This window comes from Panthera pardus, unplaced genomic scaffold (assembly GCF_024362965.1).
Source record: "Panthera pardus isolate Hobbes unplaced genomic scaffold, ASM2436296v1 HiC_scaffold_288, whole genome shotgun sequence".
Taxonomy (NCBI): domain Eukaryota; kingdom Metazoa; phylum Chordata; class Mammalia; order Carnivora; family Felidae; genus Panthera; species Panthera pardus.
The window spans coordinates 7,261-30,244 of record NW_026526863.1 but is presented as its reverse complement, the minus strand read 5'-3'; the positions used below and the strand labels follow the sequence as shown (position 1 = coordinate 30,244).

At 46.0% G+C, this 22,984-nt stretch overlaps 1 pseudogene; it reads right to left on the bottom strand.

Annotated features, from left to right (window-relative positions):
* Positions 1-1,370: 1,370 nt before the first annotated feature.
* LOC128774100 (disintegrin and metalloproteinase domain-containing protein 21-like) lies at positions 1,371-19,446 on the bottom strand (annotated as a pseudogene).
* Positions 19,447-22,984: the final 3,538 nt, after the last annotated feature.

The following is a 22,984-nucleotide window of genomic DNA, read 5'->3' as shown; positions in this document are numbered from 1 at the left end:
ACCCCTGTAATTAACAGTACTGTATTGTACGGTTCAAATTTTGTGAAGAGTGTTGGTCTCATGTTCAGTGAGATCCTAACACAAAACACAAGTGGAAGACACGAATTTTGCTTCTCACATGACAGTATGCTGAACTGCATGGACACACTCTCTACTGATAATGTGAAAATAATTTAAAAACATTTACATAGTTTGAAAACTAACCCTGAGGATATGTCATTTACAAATATCTTCTTCCATTCCATAGTTTGCCTTTTACTTTTGTTGATTTTTTCCCTCACTGTGCAGAAGCGTGCTATTTTGAGGTAGTGCCAATAGTTCATATATGTATGTATTTAATTTTCTTGTTTTATTTTTAATTTAAATTCAAGTCTTCAGTCTTTGAGCTCCACGTTTACAGGAAGTTGACTTGTCTTGATTAACTTTATGGGTTATCTTGACTGAGTCATGGGTGCCCAGATTCACCACTGTTTCTGTGGATGTCTGTGATGTGTTTCCAGAAGAGACTGGCATTTCCTTCCATGGTTTCTGTCTGGGCATCACGCATTCCATTAAGGTTGTGAATAGAATCTGAGGCAGAGGGAGGAAGAATTCCCTCATTTTTACTTCCCATGTGCTTGTGTGAACTGGAACAGTGGTCCCCTCTGGCCCTTGTTATGAGTGTTATATCATCAGATCCCTACGTTCTGAGGCTAGACCCTAGTTCAGAATCAGACCTATTACACCACTGGTTTTCCTGGGTCTCCAGCTTGTGACAGTAGATCATGGGACTTCCGAACCTCTTTAGTCATGGAAACCAATGTGCTTTGGGTTCTGTTCCTCAGGAGAATCCAGACTAATACATGGAGATGATTTATCTCTTGTTTAGAGGAATTGAATAAAGCTGTAGCTCATTTAACGTCCTGAGTAGCAAGTGCCAGGAGGGAAGTCTCACGTTGTTTGATTGGGACAAGGGCTGGGTGAAGTTAATGGGGAGCTGTGGGATCCTGTGGTCCTGGCTGCACAGGGAGTGCATTTGGGACTCCTGTAATGGTTCAGCTGTTGTGCCTCAGGACATCTGTAATTCACTCATGTTGAGGGACAGGAGTAAGCAATGCAAACAACTGTGTCTTTGTGCATGTTAGTGCAGTTTTCCTATGACAACACAGTTGCTAATTCAGAAAGTTAATAGGTAAGCACAGAATCCTGTGTCCAGGAACTGCTGTGTTGAGAGGAAACCCCAGACCCTGACAGGAAACCTGCCTGTATCCTCCAAATGCACCTGCTCCTGGCAACACAACGCAGAATTGTGCATAGTGTGCGCCCCCTGGTGGTGCTGATCCCCTCCTGCAGGGAGGTTTGTGTGTGGGCTCCCAGCGAGGTCCCCTCACCCAGTCTCTTGCACAGTAATATGTGGCCATGTCTTCGGCCCTCAGGTTCATCTGCAGATACAGCGTGTTCTTGGCCTTGTCTATGGAGATGGTGAATCGGCCCTTCACGGAATCTGCGAAGTACGTGCCGCCTCCATCAGTATCAATCCGTCAGACCCACTGCAGCCCCTTCCCTGGAGCCTGGCAGACTCAGTCCTTGCTGTTGCTACTGAAGGTGAATCCAGAGGCTACAACGGTGAGTCTCAGGGACCCCACAGGCTGCACCAGGTCTCCCCCAGACTCCACCAGCTGCACGTCACACTGGCCACCTGCAGACGCAAGACATCTTGGTCAGGAAACTGTCACACATGCACTGGTTCTCAGTCATGTCCACTCACATACTCAGTGTCTCCCATTCACCGTGAATTACCTTTTAAAAAAGCAACAAGGAAAACCAAGCCAAGCACATACTCCATGGTGAGGTGTCTGTGTTCTGTCCTGATCACAGAATGGGAACACCTGGGACCCCTGGAGCTGGGGCTCCTCTCCCAGCTGCACGGTCGGGCTGGGCTGGTTTTATCAGCACAGAGAGGGCCCTATTTGCATGTCCTCTCACATATATATCACACTACAGACTTAGATTTGATTCTTTCAAAGTGAATGGCAGGTTTAGGGATGCACTTCTACATTAGTTTGTGTGGATGGTGCTGTGACAAAATAATTCTAATCAGTGAGCACAGGTATGTTTGCGGAACTCGTGCATTTTTACATGTCTTTCATCAACAAAGGTCATTTTCGCTCTACAATTATTTTACATAATTTATGAAGTTTAATCCCAAGTACTTTATTCTGTTCCATTTTCTGTTGTATAATTTTGTTACTTGTTTTGCATATATTTCCATGCTGGGGTGTAGAATCATAGGTGGTTTATTTTTATTTATTTTCTTTGTTCATTGTGCTCATTGTGCATCCTGCACTTTTCCTCATTTTAAAAAACTGGTTCTAATATTTTTTCTGGTATCTCTAGGGTTTTGTTATGTTTAAGATCATGTCATCTGCAATCAAATAATTTTCCTTCCTCCTTACTGATTTAAATGTCTTTTATTTCTTCTTATTGCCAAAGTTTGTGGGTACTTCTTCCAGTTGTAGGAGAAGAATGCCTTTCCCTTCTTTTCTTCTGGGTTTTCACCAGGTGTAAGGATTCAATTGACATAAGACTGATCTAAAGGGAAGAATAAATTTAATTGTGCAAGTGCCTGGGCTTGCTAATAATATGACACCCAGAGAATGAACAAAGCACGTGGCACTTGTGACTTTCAGACAACGAAATATTGGATTTGGCAAGAGTCAAGGCAAAGGTGTGGTTTTGGGGTATTTAATTAGTCAACAAATAACTAGGTTTGTTTGCACAACTTTCTTGTCCCTGAGTTCCTTATTCTGGTGCTAAGGATGGTTCTCCCCTCCTGGTACAGGGAAGGGGAGTTTCCCAAGGGAGATTTATATCCTGCTGTCAAGGGACAAAGGAGGGTCTGAGAGTCCTTGGACTGGCTGTTTCTCCCGTGACTTTCATCCAAATAAGGACTGTGACACGATGATATGGTTTGAGGCGGCATAGTTATTCTTCACGTTATCATGTGGAATACTTCTATTGGGGATGACCATTATTGCCTGGCTCCTGATGTGGCAGGAATGGTTTTAGTATTTTATGTTCAATATGCTGTCAGGTGTGGGCTTTCATAGTGGCCATGATCATGTGGAGGTAATTTCCTTCTCCTTTTTTTTTTTTTTTTAATTTTTTTTTCAACGTTTTTTATTTATTTTTGGGACAGACAGAGAGAGACAGAGCATGAACGGGGGAGGGGCAGAGAGAGAGGGAGACACAGAATCGGAAACAGGCTCCAGGCTCCGAGCCATCAGCCCAGAGCCTGACGCGGGGCTCGAACTCACGGACCGCGAGATCGTGACCTGGCTGAAGTCGGACGCTTAACCGACTGCGCCACCCAGGCGCCCCTCCTTCTCCTTTTTAATTGAGTTATTTTAAAATGATGAAGATGTGTTTTTTGTTTATGAAAAAACTGTGTCTAATGATTTTATGAATAAATTAAGGATGGCTTTGATTCAATCATTCCCTCTGTTAATGGAGGACATCACATTTTTGCATTTGTGTATGTTGAAGGATACTTGCATTTCAGGGATGAATCACACTGGATTATCATGTATGATCCTTTCAGTGTGCTGTTGAATTCAGTAGGCTCAGACTTAACCAAGGAATTTTGCATGTATGTGTATCTGAGACACTGGCCTGTAGTTTCCCTTCTTGTGGTGTGTTTCTCTGGCTTTGCTGTGAGCGTAAAGGTGTCCTCATAAAGTACATTTGGGAGTGGTCTTTTTCATCAGTGATTTGTAATAGTTTGAGAAGTATTGGCATTAATTATTCTTTAAATATTGTAGAATTTTAATAACGCCTTGTTTGTTTTGGAGGGCGAAGGTTTTATATTAAGGATATCTTCTTACTAATTTTTGTTTTGTTCCTCTTGTATTTTTGCATGAAAGAGTCTTGGTGGCTTACATGATGCTAGAAAATGTGTAATTTGTTCTTGGTGATCTTATTGTTGACCTATAAATATCTAAGTTTTTCATTTATGATCCTTTTCATGTCTTTAGTTCAGTTATGTCTCCTTTTTCAGTTCCGATTGCATTTGTTTGAATCTTACCTATTTCCCTAGGCTACCTATGTTTTTTAAATTTCACTTATCTTTCCAAATTCAAATTTTAATGAAGTTGATTTGTTTTCTGTATTTGTGATAGTCTATATCTTTTCTATGCTGTATCTCTTTATGTTATTTTTATATTTATCTTTTTATCTCAATGAAAATACCAATGACTTGTTTTAAAGGAATCTGAAAAATATACTAATTCATAGGTAACCACACAACACATGGATGTAATAAAACAATCATGAAGAGGAGAGAACCTGGAGACATTACACTTCTTCCTTCTAAATATATTGCAGAGGTACATTAACTCCAACAGTGCACTGCTGGCATTAAATGAGACATATAGACCAGTGGAGCTCATTACGGAGCCCAGAAGTAGAATTGTGCACATGCAGTCAGCAAATCCTCCATGAGATTTCCAACAATGCACAGTGGGGGAAAGGATCGTGTCTCTTAAACATGGTGTTGACTAGGGGTGCCTGGGTGGCTCAGTCGGTTAAGAATCCAACTTCCAGTCACGTACTGATGTCATGGTTTGTGGGTTTGAGCCCCACATCAGGCTCTGTGCTGACAGTCCAGAGCCTGGATTCTGTGTCTGCCTCCATCCCTGTGCCTCCCCTGATCATGATCTGTCTCTCTCCCTCAAAAATAAAAGAAACATTAAAAAATTGTGTTGATACATGCAAAATAAAGCAAATAATGCAAAATACATGCAAAATAATGACATTTGGCCATAATCTTGCATCATACATATACGTCAACACAAAAAAATCTCAAAATGGATTAAAGATTAAGCAGAACACCTGACCCAAAATGTCTTTGAAGAAAACACACAGGATAAACATCATGATATTCGCTTGACAATGATTTATTTTATACAAAAGCAAAATCACAAAGAACCAAGGCAGACAAGGGGGACTACATCAAACCAGAAAGGGGGCAAAGAAAATAGTAGCAGAGCGAGAAGGCAGTCTATGAAATGGGAGACATTACATTAAAAATATCGAAAAGGAGTTAATATCCAAAATACAGGAGGGACTCCTTAACATCAATAGCAAAAATCACAATTATAATCATAACAATAAACAAATCACTTTATTAAAATTTGGGTCAAGCATGTAAATGTCCATTTTGCTATTAAGGTTGAAAAAATGTCCATCCAGCATATGACTTGATGTTCATCATCACTAATCATCAGAGAACTCCACCCCCGATCCACTGAGATATCACCTCACACCTGTTAGCAAGGCTATTATAAAATAAGGCAAACACAACGAGAACATCTCAAGTGTTGCTGAGGATGTGGAGAACAGGCAATCCTAGAATTCACTTGATGGGACTGCAACATCGTGTAGCTACTATGGAAAACTACGGTGAAATAACCCACTAAACTGAGTTCCTAATCTGCTCCCATACAGTTGACTTCATGTCCAGCTGAGTGTGAGGAAGGTCTGGGCCTCATGTTCTGTGGAGAGGAGGTGCAGAGACAGGTGGATCCAGTGGATGATTCCTTAACTACTTCAGTAGAATGGACCCCTGGCTGACCGTTTTGTAAGACTTGACTCAGTGTGCCTCCCCACTGGTTGTCTCTGGCTTCCTGAACTGTATGGAGAACAAAAGGAGTGAAGGGTAGAAACTACTCTTTTCTCTCACAGGAACGTGTAAACAGAATCTTGAGAGAAAGTCGTGGAGTTGATGAAGATGCTGTGGGGTTTCAACAACCACAAGGGTCTTTACTCATGGTCTCTCTTCATGGGCATCAAAGGAAAACCTTAAGGAAAATAAAAGGAGAGAGGAGCTGCTCAAATATATTAAGTTTAGATCACTTGAATGAGTCAGTGTCCTCTGTTTGAAAATCACATCTATTTTAAATGGTGGCCCGTGTACTGGTGAGGCACAGGTCTGATCATATGAGAGTTAATTTATCCCCGAGCTTGGTCTCTGTCAAGGTCGGCACTACTATATGACTGTTCACTCTAAATGTTAGAAGACATCTGTGTTTGTAAATGTTTTAGGAAACAGTGTGTACTGTTTATTGGTCAGGATGAAGCTTGCAGGGCATGATGAGAAAGATGCTTCACAGGAAACCTGTCCCTGAAACACTGGTTCTGGATATGAATTCTGAGATCTTGGGTACCCCCTGGAGACCTGTGAACCCCCAGGTTACCTACGTGGCTCCTGGTGTCCTGTGTGTTCCTGATGACCTGAGTGCCCCCAGGTGAACTGAGTGGCAACTAGTGACCTCAATGCCCCATGGAGACCTGAGCATCCCCCTGGAGGTCTGAGTGCTCCATGCAGAACTGAGCGATCCTGGTGTCCTCAGCTCCCCCTGGTAACCTGAGCACCCCAGCAGATCTCAGTTACCCCTGTTGTCCTGAATGCCCCCTCGTGACTTTTAGGTAACCTCAGGGCAAATCGCAATTTTTGGGCCGATGCTCAGCTCTCAGAAGTCCTTTGTGGTGTTTGAGCCAGCTCTGTGGCTAGGCCTATCCTGTCCTGTTCACCCTTCGAGGGGGTTCTGATTGTGTGGCTGTTAATCCTGGGGGAACCTCCAAGGGGGTGGCCAGCACCTGCTTCATCCCTCTTCCTCTTGCCTAACAAACTGCCTAACTCTTGGACATGTGGCTCTTGTGGTCTGGACCCTAGTATGTGATATAGAATATATGATAGTATGTGAACCATCCACTGCATCCACTCTGCTGGGGTCGGTGGATCCAATTCCACCAGAAATTACTGGTTGAGATGGAGAACCCCAAGATGCTGCTAGTGAGGTGCAGAGTGTGCAAGGCACTCACCAGTTGGGCACAACCCCTGCAGCTGCACCTGGGACAGGACCCCTGGGGACAAGGAGACTCAGCCTGGGCCAGTCACCAGCAGTCACAACCATTCCCATCATCCCACATCTGACATCTGAAACCCTCAGCTTTGGGACCCCTCACCAGGCACAAGGAAGGCCCTTCAGTCTCTTCTGTTTCTCAAATACAGTTCTGCCTTCCTCAGGGACTTCAGCCCTGTCTGAGGAGAGAGCGGTGGGCTCCCACTCCCCGAGACTGGAGTTTACTCTAGATCTTGAGCAGTTTGCCTGTGTGGGAGGAAGCATGTCCTGATAAGTGGACAAAAATTGAGTCAGGCTCCCCTGGTCCTTCCAGGTCCACCTGTGGGCATCTCTTTGTGGATCCACAGGCTTGTTGGTCCACGGTCAAGACAACACTTGGTCTATGAATTGTGTTGGAGGCAGGTCAAGTGATGGCCTCACCTTTCTGATCAGATAGTGAACAAATGAGTGGACCACAATTCACTATACTCTATCTGTCCGAAAGATATTTGAAGGGATCCATACTTTCTCCAGAAAACTTTCCAAATCAAGTCTTTAAGTACATTCAATTTTAACAGTCATTCCACACATAACTGCATAGGAAAAATCTATATTGATGTCCAGTCTGGTGTAAATATAACAAGCAAAGGACACTTGTTCCCAGGATCATATTTCTTTTAGTTTCCACACTGATGTATTAACCTCACCTGACAACTACCTGCAGAGCTTGAGCACACCTGGAGACTTCTGATCTTGATGGTTCTCTGCTGAGGGGGTTTGCTTCCTCAGTCACCTGCAAAGCTTGGAAGCAGTGCCGACATCTTTAAGTGCACAGACACCAAGACATGGACACCTTTTTGTTACCTGCAGATATGATTCGCATGCATGGCTGGTGTCTCCATCTCCTGAGAAATCCCCATCCAACACAAGGGGCTGTTAACTCAGGGAGGAGGCACAGATGTCACAGAAAAGTGGGGGACTCTTCACTGATATGGCACAGAGACCATCAGTATCTGAGGTAAGAAGTTAATGGCACTAAAACAACCACATTAATGAAAATGGATTGGCTGACCTGGACATCATTGGAATCTAAATATCCGGAGCCTAAAGAAATTGTAGAAAATGTGTTCATAGTCCTGAAGGCATGTGCCAAGAGGATAAATGCTGAGTTAGCTGAATAGACTTCAAATAGAGATCAGAATGCTAGATAGTAAAAGATGATAAGTGGATAGGTGATGGATGATAGAGGGTAGAGAGATGATAGATAATAGATAATTTTATGTTATATTAAAGTCATTATAGAGGATTCACATCATTATGAATGTATTTGAATGAAATTACCCACTATTGGCAATATTTTTTAAAAGACCATAATTTCATACGGAAAAGAATATTTGACACCAACTTGAGATATACAAAAGAAATAATTATGACTTCAATATTTTCTGAATACAGCTTCCACATGGGGCAGCACATGCCTCCTTGTAGATTCCTCCTCCCTCTGGGGCTTTGGCTTCCATTCCCATTTGTTCCTAGGGTCTCCCTTCCCAGGATGTCCTGAGCTCTGGGATGTGCAGGGACAAGAGCTCTGTCCCAGATCTGGACCATCGTCCCTCTGGCCTAACATTTACAGCTACTTCCAGGCCCTTGCTCAACCACCAGGCTTCTGCCCACCAGGCTCCCTCCCTGCATCCACCACCTGCCAGCCTCCTTCTGGACTCTTCCATTCATTTCCTGTGGATTTAACAACAGTTTGTTAGGTTGGCAGGTCTCCTAATAATAATTCGCATTGAGGAAAGAACTGTATAGGTAAAACATGACAGACTCTCTCCACAATAGCCTTGAGTTCATTCCCATGATGTTATTATTTTGCACCCCATCTCAGCCCCTTGACCCCACAGTCTTGCACTAGAAACTATCACTTTCATGAACGGAACTAAATCTGTCCCCCCTACAAAACTGGTCCATCCTATCTACTCTATATGGTCATCAGACAGCCACCAAGCTAAGGAGGAACACAATACACAGTGTGAAGACATAAGTATTTATGGAAATAATTTTATAAAATTTTATCTAATAATCAAAGTAATGAGATATTTACAGAAGTAACTTAAATATGGTAAATGACCATGTTTATTATAAGATTCTATGAGTTTAGATGAACATAATCAAGTTACAGGACAACCAAATAACCACAGGTCAAAGAAATGTATCATTCTCAGGTCTATCCAAACACATTCCTTTGCACACCAATCAGTTTCCTATCTCTCCCTTTCTCTCTGGGCCTCACGTGTTCTCTCTCTCAAAAATAAATAAACACTACAAAAATAAAGATATGTACAGGTCAGTGAGATTTAATGGAGAACCCAGAAATAAGCCCCTTCATCTTTGGTCAACTGAATTTTGACAAGAGCAGACAACATAACATTGGGGAGCAAATGGTCTTTTTAATAAAGGGTGCTAGACAGCTGGCTATCCATGTGCAGAGGAATGAAATTGTGTCCATACCTCACACCATATACAAACATCAAATCAAAATGGATCAACAGTTTAAATGTAAAATTATGAGCTCTGGAAGCAATATATCGAGATAAATCTTCATGACCATTGGGTTTAGCAATGCTGTTAGAGATGACACCAAAGCACAAGCAAGGAAAGAAAAGTAGATAAATTTAGTTTTCTCAACATTAGAAACCTTTGTACACCAGAAGATGCTATCCCCAAAGTGAAAAGCCAAAGCCTAATGGAAGACAATATTTGCACAGTATTTGTCTGGTAAGAGCCTGTTATGCAGAATGTATAAAGAGTTTTTACAACTCATCAACAAAAAGACAACCAAATTTTTAATATGGACAAAGGATTTGGATATATCTTTCCCCAGTGCAATCATACAAATGGTGAATACCACTTGAAAAGATATTAAACATCAATAGTCCTTATGGAAATGGAGATTAGAACCACAGTGAGATACCCTTTTACACGCACTAAAACTGCTCTAATCAATACAACTATAAAATCACAAATGTTGGTAAAGATGTTGAGAAATTGGAACCCTTCAACCTTGCTTGTGGAAATGTAAAATGGTGGAGACTATGTGTAAAAGAGTTTGACAATTCCCCCCCCTAAAAAAGATAAAAACATAGAATTACCATATGGCCCAACAATACTACTCCTAGATGTATATCTCGAAGAATTGAAAACAGTTGTTTAAACAAAGTGTATGTGCACATACATAGCAGTACTGTTCACAATAGCCACATTGTAGAAACTATGCAAATGCCTATCGGTGTGTGAATGGATAAACAACCTGGGGCAGACCCTTAAACAGGGATATTATTCTGTCATACAAAGAAATAAAGTAAAATGTTGTGGCTGTAGAGAATACTGGTTTCTCAGAAAGCTATCACAGAACTCCACATCTGCACTTACATCTGGAAATTTAAAGCAAAGCCTTGACCAGGTATTCATGTTCCCGTATTCATAGCAGCTTCTTCACAACAGCCAAAAGATGGAAGCAACCCAAGTAAGTATTCACAGGTGAGTAAATAAACAAAATGTAGTATATACACAATGGAATATAATTCAGCCTTCAAAAGGAAGAGAGTTCTGACACACACCTGCACACCGACTGAACTTGGCAGTCATTATGCTGAGTGAAATGAGCCAGTGACAGAAGGAAAATACACTATGGTTCCACTTAAGTGAGGTGTCCAGAAAAGTCATACTCAGAGACACCAAGTAGAATGTGGCTGTAGGGGCCGAGGGGAAAGGGGAATTGGGATTTAGGGTTTAATAGATACAGAGTTTCCGTAGGGGAACATGACAACGTTCTGGAGATGGATGTACAACAGTGTGAATGCAGTTAATGCCAGACAACTTTATGCTTAAAGTGACTTACGTGGTAAGTGTTACGTTACATACATTCAATCAGAATTTAAAAAGGAAGGACTGATACACGTCACAACATGGGTGAATGCAGAAAACATCCTCAGTGACAGAAGCCATCCAGAAAAGGCCACTCAGGAACCATCTTGCTCTTTTTTTTTTTTTTAACATTTATTATTTTTTGTTGAAAAAGAGAGACAGAGACAGGTCATGATAGGGGGAGGGGTTAGCAAGAGGGAGACACAGAATCTCAAGCCATCTGTAGGCTCTGAGCTGTTAGCACACAGCCAGAAGCAGGTGCTCCTACCCATCAACTTCAAGATCACGACCTGATGTGAACTCGGCGTTTAGCAGACTGAGACCCCAGGAGCCCCAGGAACCACCTTGCTCTTTAAATCCCCCCAGGTTACACAGATAGGGGAAAGTCTCAGGAGCACTTCCCCAAAAGAAGCCAGATCAGAATGGGAAAAGACATTTCACAGTGGGGCAGGTGGGGACACTTGAAGTGGGCCTGTGGTCTGGGGTCTAATGTGGAAACGCAGGGATTTCCTCATTTGGGGTTCTGTGGTGGTTTCTCGGGTGGGTGTCCCTGTTTGGGGTAAAACGCACCAAAGTATCTCATGTGAAGTGGCAAACGCGGCAAAGAAACGAGCGTCCAGGTAAAGCGTATTTGCGCTGCCGTGACACGTGCACTGCACGTCTGAAATCACAGAGTAAGGTACTCCTGCAAACAACAGTGTCAGCCCCACACGATAGAAGCAAGAGAGGGGTCAAACGCTGTGACGTAGGCCCACGCCCAGACCCAGCTCACCCAGGCGGAGAGGCCACGGGCCCTGCAGGAGGCAGCACGTGAGCCAGAGGCACGTGGGAGGGGTCTATTGGTGGCCACGTGTCTTGGGTGCAGCGGAAGCAGTGGGATTTGGAATTCCGGTTGTCCGCAAGACGCCACTAAGAAGCTGTTAGAACTGCGAAAACCAATGAAGGGACATCTCACGGAAGTGGACTCGGGAGGCAGGGAGGGGAGGCTGGAAGGCGGAGCCCACCACCCAGGGTCAGGCTGGGGAACAACCCACCGCTACAGACCCAAGATTAGAACCCTCCGCGGAGAGAAGCCCCAGGCTCAGGCCCCACCAGGGGAAGCCTTGCCCTGCGGCCCCTGCAGGAAACCCACCGCGCCTGCAGCTGGGCCTGGGAGGCGCCTGCTCGCCCTGCAGCCCTGCTTTCCTCCTGTGGACTTCGCTTCAAAACCACGCTCCCAACTTCCTCTTCTCCGCGAAACAGCGCTCCTCTCCGTGTGCTCCCCGCTCGGCCGCGGTTTTGCCACAGCTTGCTGGGCCCGGACGGCAATTCTCCGCTACTCCTGAAGAAACCCACTTTGGCTGGTAACATAACTGGCGGGTTATTTCCAAGGGCAACGGAAGGAGCAACGAGGACACTCGCAGGATAGGAGAGCAGCACACACACACCACGTGCACGTCTGCACGCTCCTGACGACCCGTCGGAAAGAGAAAGGAAGAGACGGTGCCATTTGCAAGCGCGGTGGAAGGAACGACGTGCCCCAGAGGAAATCTGAGCAAGGAGGTGGCAGGCCTGCTGTCCCAGGACAGGGCACTGGGGACAGAAACGCAGGAAGACGCACGGGGGCGGAGAGCTGCTCTGTGCTCCTGGCCGCGGAGGAACCGCCCCTGTGAGCACGTCTGTCCTGCCCGGAGCCATCTGCAGCTCCGGGGTGTCGCACAGAAGTCCCCACGGCGCCGTCGCAGACTCGGGAGGGACACCCCGCCCCGCGCGGAGGCCGAAGGGCCCCGCGAGGCCAGAGCGGCGGGAGTGCGAGCTCCGCCAGGGGAGCCCGCTCCTGGACCGCGAACCGCATGAGGCAGCGGCGGGAACCGAGTGGGCGCGGAGCAGGAACACGGCCGCGCGGCCCCGCCGCCCGGCGCCGGTGAGGTAAGCCCCGCGGGGGACACAGTGTCACCGCGCACGAAGCCGCGCAGGGTCCTTTCCCCCCAGGGTCTGGCGAACAGCGCCCCCCTCAGCCTCCAGGTTCCGGAAGCTCCTCTTCCCGGGGCCTGGCTTTCTCCTCGCCTGCTCCTCCCTTGGCGGGACCTGAGGGGACTGGGTTGTTGTCAGTGTGGACGCGGGGCCACGTCCCCCTGAATCCTCCACAGTGGGTCCTGAGGAGACCGGGTTCTTGTCGGTGTGGACGCGGGGCCATGTACCTCTGAATCCACCACTGCGGGTCCTGAGGAGACCGGGTTCTTGTCAGTGTGGACGCAGGGCCACGTCCCCCTGTATCCTCCACAGCGGGTCCTGAGGACACCGGGTTCTTGTCAGTGTGGACGCGGGGCCACGTGCCCCAGTGTGGACGCGGGGCCACGACCCCCTGAATCCTCCACAGCGGGTCCTGAGGACACCGGGTTCTTGTCTGTGTGGACGCAGGGCCGCGTCCCCCAGTGTGGATGCGGGGCACGTCCCCCTGAATCCGCCACTGCGGGTCCTGAGGAGACCGGGTTCTTGTCAGTGTGGACGCAGGCCCAAGTCCTCCCGAATCCTCCACAGCGGGTCGTGAGGACACCGGGTTCTTGTCTGTGTGGACGCAGGGCCACGTCCCCCTGAATCCTCCACAGTGGGTCCTGACGACACCGGGTTCTTGTCGGGGTGGGCACGGGCCCTCATCTCCCCGAAGTATCCACAGCGGGTCCTGAGGAGACCGGGTTCTTGTCAGTGTGGACGCAGGGCCACGTCCCCCAGTGTGGACGCAGGGCCACGTCCCCCTGAATCCTCCACAGTGGGTCCTGAGGAGACTGGGTTCTTGTCTGTGTGGACACCGGTCCAGGTCCTCCCGAATCCTCCACAGCGGATCCTGACGAAACCGGGTTGTTGTCGGTGTGGACACGGGCCCTCGTCTCCCTGAAGTCTCCACAGCGGGACCTGAGGAGACCGGGTTCTTGTCGGTTTGGACGCGGGCCCTCGTCTTCCCGAATCCTCAGCGGGTCCTGTGGAGACTGCGTTCTTGTCAGTGTGGACGCAGGGCCACGTCCCTCTGAATCCTCTACAGTGGGTCCTGAGGAGACCGGGTCCTTGTCTGTGTGGACGCCGGCCCGGGTCCTCCCGAATCCTCCACAGCGGGTCCTGACGAAACCGGGTTCTTTTCGGTGTGGACCTGGGCCCTCGTCCTCTGGAATCCTCCACAGGGGGTCCTGATGAAACCGGTTCTTAGCAGCATGGATGCATGCCCTCCTCCACCGGAAATCTCCACAGTGGGTGCTGAGATCAGGTTCTTGTCACGTGGACAGGAACCTATGTCGTCCTGATCACCCACTGTGCATGTAATGGCACAGACTTAAGGTCAGAGTGGTCCTTCATGAAGAACTCCTTAGATGGTGTTGTCAAGGGCCTCTCCTCCAGGTTGGAAATGGTCAAGGATCTTGGGCGCATGACACAAGGCAAAAACAAAAAACAAAAACCCCACACTCTTTGAATTGTCCCCATTCTATCTTAGAGGTGGATGGCGTCACCTGGGCTTGACCTCTCCCAGTGGGCCTGTGCTGCCATGCCATAAAAATCCAAGTCCCAGGAATCAGAGCTTCTTTCTTCCTACCTCTGTGGGCTCTGGGGGCTTGGGGAGTGTCTTCCTCAGAGCCTTCCCCCCTTTTTTTTTTTGCCTGTGTCTCCTGCCCTGTGCCTTGGTGTGCTTGTCATGGTCTTTTGATAGAGTGAAAAGTCTGGAGGCTCCTCTAGGGTGTCTCTGTAAACAGGCTGTGGATACTTTGAGTTTTTCAGTGAATGATGACTTAGGCAGTCTTGGACCAATCCAGTCACCTGCAGCATGTCAAGTGCTGTAAGCAACAGCTTGGAGCCAATGACGAAGACCCACAAGAGCCAATCAGTGTCCTTGTCTCCCTCCCTTTGGACAAATGATTCTAGGAAGCCTTGCATTTCCATGATGGTATAGTGCCTGTCACCCTTTCTGTCTCTCACGCTGGTCCTTGGACATGTAGGTGTAGTGGATCGTGACAGGGGAAATCTGGGATAGAAGTTATTTCTTCCCAGAGTCGTGTTCTGTGGCCTCCCACACTGAGGTGTCCCACCCAGTACCTGACAGGTGGGGAGCCATTGGCGACAGCAGCGACGATTGCAGCCACTAGGGGGAGCTTGCCTTGGACAAGACCTCCACCCTGGGTGCCATGATGCTCCTTGTAGATTTGCCTCCATCACTAGCTAGGCCTGGCTAATCAAGCACAACACCACGGTGCTGGCCGCAACACAGTGGACCAAGCAGCTGGCCTCTTCTTCGACACTAATCTAGGAACACTGTTCTCGGTGTCCACCTCCTTTGGAGGTGAATAGGAAATACACACCCCTGTACCCCCAGAGTGGTGCCTGCTTGTTGGTCTCTGCAGGGAGTCTGAACTTTTATGGCACTGATAATTTAGGGTGAGGGTTTCTGGCAACACCTGGCATAAACCCAAATCAAAGCTACAGACCACCAGCAAGCACCAGCTCCTTCCCACAGCAGCTGAGACGTGAGGGTGAGGAATGAGTGAGCCATTCTTAGGTCTAAGGCATTGTGGGGGGGCATCAGCTAGGCTCCCAATCCCATCCGTGGGGATAAATGTATTGTGGGACCTCAGCTTCTGGACTGAATTAAGAACATGTAGACTGTGACCTGCTGAAGGAAGTGGCAACAGCAAGTCACAGTGGGTGACAGGCAGCTCCCTAGGCATCTGAGCTCTCGCTTGGGGTACATGAGATGTGCGGGCCCCTTGTGACTGAAGGTGGGGTTTCAGTACACCCCCAACAAAGGAAATGGAAGCACAGGATTTATGACTTACAGAGCCCGGAACAAGAGGGCACAAGGACCCAGGGAAGGGCAGGCCTCCATCCGACATTCGCCATGATCAGGACATAGAAAACAGGGTAACAAGTACAGGATTTCTTGGGAGTGGATGGGGCTGAATTCACTAACTTTCACAGGCTCACCTCTGTGTTATTCTAGAAGGTGCTTGGGAAACCAGAGTGGGATCCCTAGGCAGATTCTTATCTACAGTTAAACTCACTGAAAAGTAGGCAAGAGAAAGAGAGCAGGGATTCACCTTTCCCGGTCTCCCTCTGGATGCCAGAGTCATCCATAGACACTTGTGCCTACCTTTCTGATTGACTTATGGGGTGCTCCTTTCAGCCTCATGGTCTCAGTCTCCCACATTTGGAAATTTGCTCTCCAGAGAGGCACAGCTTGCGCTAGGTGGAACATAATGGCAGTCCCCTTCCCTCACAGCCCACAGACACCCCCGTGTGGACAGGCAGTATGGGTGGGTGGTAGTCCTCCATTATCCTGAGCCCACATGGGACTGGGGGAAGACAGATTACCTGGAGAATGAGAAACTTTTCAGTCCACAACAGCGTAGTTTTGGAGAAAACTCATGAAGTTGCCAATAAAGGAGCTTGTGTCAACTTCTCTTAATTCTGGAACCAGACACTTCCGCTCAAGACACAGCTCTGACTCAGGTCCTCTTCCCAGAAACTAAGGCTCAGTTTGGGCTCTTACAGGCCTAAAAACTACATAAAAGCCAGAAGCATGCAGTTTTCAAGTTTTATTTCAGAGTGTTGGTCGGTGACCCATGAGAGACCTGGTGTCAGAGCTGTGATGTGCCTGAGGACCCCTGTGTCTCCCGCAGACCCTTGGAAACGTGGATGTCAGCTGTGCCGCCTCAATACTGTATTTTTACAGATGCACCAGATGCATTGTGTATAGTTGTTCAGGGGTCTGGAGGCTAAATTGTGGATTGTCTTCTCGAAAAATCTCTTCCTTAACTTTCTCTGTGTTTATAGTTCTGGCATTTCCAGAAACAACAAAGAGGAATGCAGCTATTATGGCATAAATGTGACCAAAACCCACTCTGAGATATACCATGGATTCATGACTTTGCCTGACTGGCTGAATTCTTCTTGGAGGGGTCCACAGTCTGTGCTCCCACCAGTGCCTTGTCCGTGCACCATGGAGGATCCCAGCCTGTGTGGCAGTGGCAGTTCCTGTTATGGTTGCACATCCCTCTGTGACTGCATTTCTCACAACAGCGTAGTTTTGGAGAAAACTCATGAAGTTGCCAATAAAGGAGCTTGTGTCAACTTCTCTTAATTCTGGAACCAGACACTTCCGCTCAAGACACAGCTCTGACTCAGGTCCTCTTCCCAGAAACTAAGGCTCAGTTTGGGCTCTTACAGGCCTAAAAACTACATAAAAGCCAGAAGCATGCAGTTTTCAAGTTTTATTTCAGAGTGTTGGTCGGTGACCCATGAGAGACCTGGTGTCAGAGCTGTGATGTGCCTGAGGACCCCTGTGTCTCCCGCAGACCCTTGGAAACGTGGATGTCAGCTGTGCCGCCTCAATACTGTATTTTTACAGATGCACCAGATGCATTGTGTATAGTTGTTCAGGGGTCTGGAGGCTAAATTGTGGATTGTCTTCTCGAAAAATCTCTTCCTTAACTTTCTCTGTGTTTATAGTTCTGGCATTTCCAGAAACAACAAAGAGGAATGCAGCTATTATGGCATAAATGTGACCAAAACCCACTCTGAGATATACCATGGATTCATGACTTTGCCTGACTGGCTGAATTCTTCTTGGAGGGGTCCACAGTCTGTGCTCCCACCAGTGCCTTGTCCGTGCACCATGGAGGATCCCAGCCTGTGTGGCAGTGGCAGTTCCTGTTATGGTTGCACATCCCTCTGTGACTGCATTTCTCTGGGATACAGTCATAATTCAGCTGAGCCCCACTGCCAGTGCAGTAGGTATCCCGACAGAACTATCCAGAAGCACAGGAAGTACCAGTTCTCACATGAGGAATCTGGGTTGTTCCTGTGCTACGATGTGAATCCAGCCCCAAACATCAGAACCCTGGATCTCAGACAGATGGAATCCAACATGTTCTTGGAGCTGAGGGAGATGTGTGACATTCCTACACTGCAGCCTTCCACAAGGCACGCCAGTATGGGAACAGGGTCAGCGTTGAATTCCCCGGGGTCTTCTGCAGTGTCCATGTCGGCTGCCTTCGTGATTTATGGTATAGCAGACATCTTCACCTTTCCCAGAATTTCTGCCAAAGCTTTCTTGGCAGTGAATAGTGCGGTCAGTGCAGTTTCCATGATAGCAGCAGCCCTCTTCAGTGCACCCGGTTCCATCTTGCATATGGAAGTCACAGGGTACGCCAAGGTCACCCCATGGCAGAACTCTGGAAGATCACGTATATTTTGGAGTGGTCTGCAGAGTGTCCTAGCAGCGGAGTTGGTGCAGTCTGTATAGCATCTGCCTGTATTCCATTGGCCCCCAGGGGTTCAGATACAATCACGCATACAGCCTAGATTGCTGTAGCACTGGTTGAATGAGCCGCAGTCACACTGCTTTCCTGGATCCACTATGTAGTTTCCATAATGATAGTGGGTCAGGCTTTTATTTAAATGCACCCTTTCAGTGTTGAACATGCACTTGCCTGTTCCACAATTCATTATGTGCTGCATATGAATGAAGGAACAGTTACTGAAAGCTTCCATTATACCAGTTAGTTGGGTCCTAAGGCAGCTGGACCTTTTTTGGCAAGCACATTCATCAGTGTCAATGCACAAGCCACAATTTCTTGCCATCTGATGTGTTGGTATGACAGAAAAGAGTAAATAATGTCTGCCTAAATAACCCAGAATGATGGCATATAAGCCATTGGTGGATGGCATATAGAATATACAACTGGACTGCCATGAACCTCATGGGGCCCATCTCAAATCACATTAAGGGTGAATGTGTTTTAAGAAATCGAAAATACTTTCACTCATACTATTGAAGAGGAAAAAAAAGGGGCTCTGATGCAACACATAATTGCCTGAGTGAGCTTGATGTCTCTCACTATAAATGACCATGAAACCAATAACTTACATCAATAGCATGAAATATGGACTCAATTAAGCTAACTAGCCTTACTAGGAATTGGGCACTTTTTTCCACGTGGTTAACACACTATACATTGTTTTGAAACTGAAAGCAAGTCCTTTGATAATTCTGTGATGGGATGAACAGAACTTACTAGAGATCCTTGGGGCTGCACTGGCATTTCCTTGAGGAACAGGGGGTCCCCTGTCCTCCTTATATCCCAAGTTATAAGTAGGTCCCATTGCACAGATGTCTGCGACTATGTGAGAAACAAACTGTTCAAACCATTGGAAATCACCGAGGGGTCTCATATCATAGGCAAGTTAATCCAGCTTCATGATAGCTTCAAGGCTGCCATAGCCTGTGTCAATTGTGACCATGGAAAAAGGAATCTCCTCCAGGTAGCTGAGGTAGTAACAGTCTGGACACATGAAGGGGTAGTCCACCTGCAAGGCTCCCTGAGCATCCTGAGTCATCATCAGCAGAGTCTGGACCAAAAGAGTTTCTTGTGCCGCATGTACATAACATGTCTCTTGCCCCAAAACGCAGGCTATAGGACAGACAGCCAGGCATCTGAATGCCTTTGCTGTGGTGCAGCTCCTTCTTGGGAATTACCACCTCAGAGGAGATGTAGCGCCATGACGGATGCCCTTGAGAACCCTGCACAGGAGCCAGCACTGCCCAGAGTGCAAAGAGCAAGAGGGGCGCCCTCAGGGTGACCTGGCCCTCTGCCAGCCTCATGCCCCTGCTCAGAGACATCTGCCAGTGAGAATGGATAAATGGAGGATCCTCAGCAAAGCCAGGTCTAGACCATCGGACAGAATAGAGGGCTGTGCCAGGTGGCCAGCACCCTGCACCTGGGGGCCCCCTGTGGGGTTAGGCAACAGTCCCAGGGTGTGGCATTGGGTGACCCTGCACATCAGTTCGGCTCGGGTGGATGTGGGAGGGCAGGTGGGCCATGGTCAAGAGTGGTCACATGGACATGGGTAGGGATTTGGACTCAGAGGCATGGCTCTAGTCAACACCTTCAATCTTTCCTCCAGCTACTTGCATATGGGCTATGCAGTTATATCACCCTTAACTTCTCTATCAAATCCATGTCCTGTGGTACTGCTGGGTCACATTCTTTGGATGACTACTTTTTCTCATTACAGAGACCACTACTTTGCTTCCTTGTGATGCGGAGGTAAACATTGTCAATTTTACCTTTAGGGGTGATGCTAAAAATCTCTTTGTAGTTTTGTGTGTCTTATTCTCCTTGGCTATTAGTTTGCAAGCCATTTGATCCTTTTGGTTTTTGCTTTGAAGATTCCTCTGAGTTCACTGAGGAAAACATTTGTCAGTATTCTGAGTGATGATTGGTGAACTACAAGGTTGTATTTTAGTATTTTCTTATGCCAGCTGGGGAGAACAGAAAGTACTGCTGACCATGTGTGAGCCCCAGGGGTTTTCTCCTCTAATCCCTTATGGGGGTTCTTTCCTGGCCTCTGGCAGTCTCATGTAGTTTGGTTCCCTCTTCAGCTGGAGATGGAGGGGAGTTGAGGTTACTTTGGCAGCTTGCACCATGGAGTCTGCCCATGATCAAAAGATGGTTTTGACCATGGCACTGCCTTGCTTGTTTAAGTACCCTCTACTGCTTTAAAACGCCCTGGGTCAGGGAGAAACCTCAGAGGTGGCGTTTGGACAAGAGTTTGCCTTTTCCCCAGTGGCTGGCCTTCTGAATATAGCTCAAATTCCTTTGCCACCCAAACTAAAACTTTGAACATTGACCTTTCCAGCAACAGGCAGCTGAATTTGGGTTTTGATAACAATGAAATGGAGAGTGGAATGGCAGTTGCCAGGGCCTGGCAGGGAGGGTCAATGAGGAGTAGATCTCAAGGGCTATGATTTTGTGTTATGCAAGATGACAAGTTTTAAAGGGGTCTCCACATCATTACCCCTGTAATTATCAATACTGTAATGTATGGTTAAAATTTTGTGAAGAGTGTGGGTCTCATTTTCAGTGAGATCTTACCACAATATAAAAGTGGAAGACACGAGTTTTGCTTCTCACACAACAGTGTGCTGAACTGCATGGACACACTCTACTGATAATTTGAAAACAATTAAAAAAAACTTATACGTTTTGGAAACTAACCCTGAGAATATGTCATTTACAGATATCTTCTTCCATTCCATAGGTTGCTTTTTTGTTTTGTTGATTGTTTCCTTCACTGTGCAGAAGCTTGCTATTTTGAGGTAGTCTCTCTCTATATATAATTTTCTTATATTATATTAATGTAAATTCAAGTCTGTTAACATACAGTGTATTACTGATTTTAGGGGTAGAATATAGAGAACCATCGCATACATATAACACCCAGTTCTCATTTCACCCCGTGCCCTCCTTAATGGCCACATGCCATTTAGCCCACCTCCCCCACTTCCCCTCAGTTTGTTCTCTGTATTTAAGAGTGTCTTCTGGTTTCCTCCCTCTCTGTTTTGATTTATTTTATTTTTCCTTTCTCTATGTTGTGTTTCTTATATTCCACTAATGTGTGAAATCATAGGATATTTGACTTTTTCTGACTGACTTGTTCCACTTAGCATAATACACTGTAGTTCCATCCACATTATTGTAATTGGCAAGATGTCATTCTTTTTGATGGCTAAGTAATATTGCATTGTATATATTTACCACCTCTTCTTTATGCATTCATGTGTTGATGAATATTTGGGCTGTTCCACAATTTGTTTTTTGTTGATAAGGCTGCCATAAAGATTGGGATGCACGTGCCCTTTCGAATCAGCATTTTGGTATCCTTTGGATACCTTTGGTATCCTTGGATAAATGCAATTGCTTGATCACAGGATAGTTCCGTTTTTCATTTTTTGAGGAATCTCCACACTGTTTTCCAGAGTGGCTGCGCCAGTTTGCATTACCATCAACAGTGCGAAAGGGTTTCGCTTTCTCTGCATCCTTGCTGACATTTTGTGTGTTCTGAATTGTTAATTTTAGTCATTGTGACAGGTGTGAGTTGGTATCTCATTGTGGTTTTGCTTTATATTTCACTGATGAAGAGTGTTGTTGAGCATCTTTATTCGTGTCTTTTTTCCATCTGGATGTCTTCTTTGGAAAAATATGTATTCATGTCTTCTGCCCATTTCTTCACTGGATTATTTGTTTTTTGAGTGTTGAGTTTGGTAAGTTCTTTATAGATTTTGGATACTAACCCATTGTCTGAGATGTCATACAAATATCTCCCCCCATTTTGTCAGTTGCCTTTTAGTTTTGTTGATTTGTTCTTTGCTGTGCAGAAGCTTTTTATCTTGATGAGATCCCAATAGTTTATTTTTGCTATTGTTTCCCTTGCCTCTGGGGACATGTCTAGTAAGAACTTGTTCTGGCCAAGGTCAAAGAGGTTGGTGCCTGTGTCGTCCTCTAGGATTTTGATGGTTTCCTGTCTCCCATTTAGGTCTTTCATTCAATTTGTATTTATTTTGGTGTGTACTGTAAGAAAGTGGTCCAGGTTCATTACAAGTTCACGATGCTGTCCAGTTTTCTCAACACCAGTTTTTGAAGGGACTTTTTCCATTTGATAGTCTTTCCTGCTCTGTCAAAGATTAGTTGATCATATAGTGATGTGTCCATTTCAGGGTTTTCTAATCTTTTCCATCAATCTATGTGTCTATTTTTTGCCAGTATCATCCTGTCTTGATGACTACAGCATTGTAATATAGCTTGATATCCAGAATTGTGATGCCTCCAGGTTTTTTTCTTTTTCAAGATCTTTGGTTATTTGGGGTCTTTTGTGGTTCCATGATAATTTTAGAGTTATTTGTTCTAGCTCTGGGAAAAATGCTGGTATTATTTGACAGGAAATTGAATTATTTGCATTGAATGTCTAGGTTGCTTTGGATAGTATTGTCATTTAACAATGATTTTTCTTTTGATCCATGTGCATGGAATATTTTTTCCATTTCTTTGTGTTTTCTTCAATGTCTTCCATAAATGTCCCAGACTTTTCAGAGTACAGATCTTGTACCTCTTTACTTAGGTTTATTTCTAGTATATTATGGTTTTGGTGTAATTTTAAATGGGATTGATTCCTTGATTTCTCTTTCTCCTGCTTCATTATTGGTGTATAGAAATGTAACAAATTTCTATATGTTGATTTTGTATGCTACAAATTTACAGGTTTATTGTAGCAGTTCTAGCGGGGTTTTTTTTGGTGGAGTCTTTAAGGTTTCTATATATAAAGAATATAGTTCAACTCCAGAACTGAATAATCTATTAAAAAATGGCCACAAGACATGA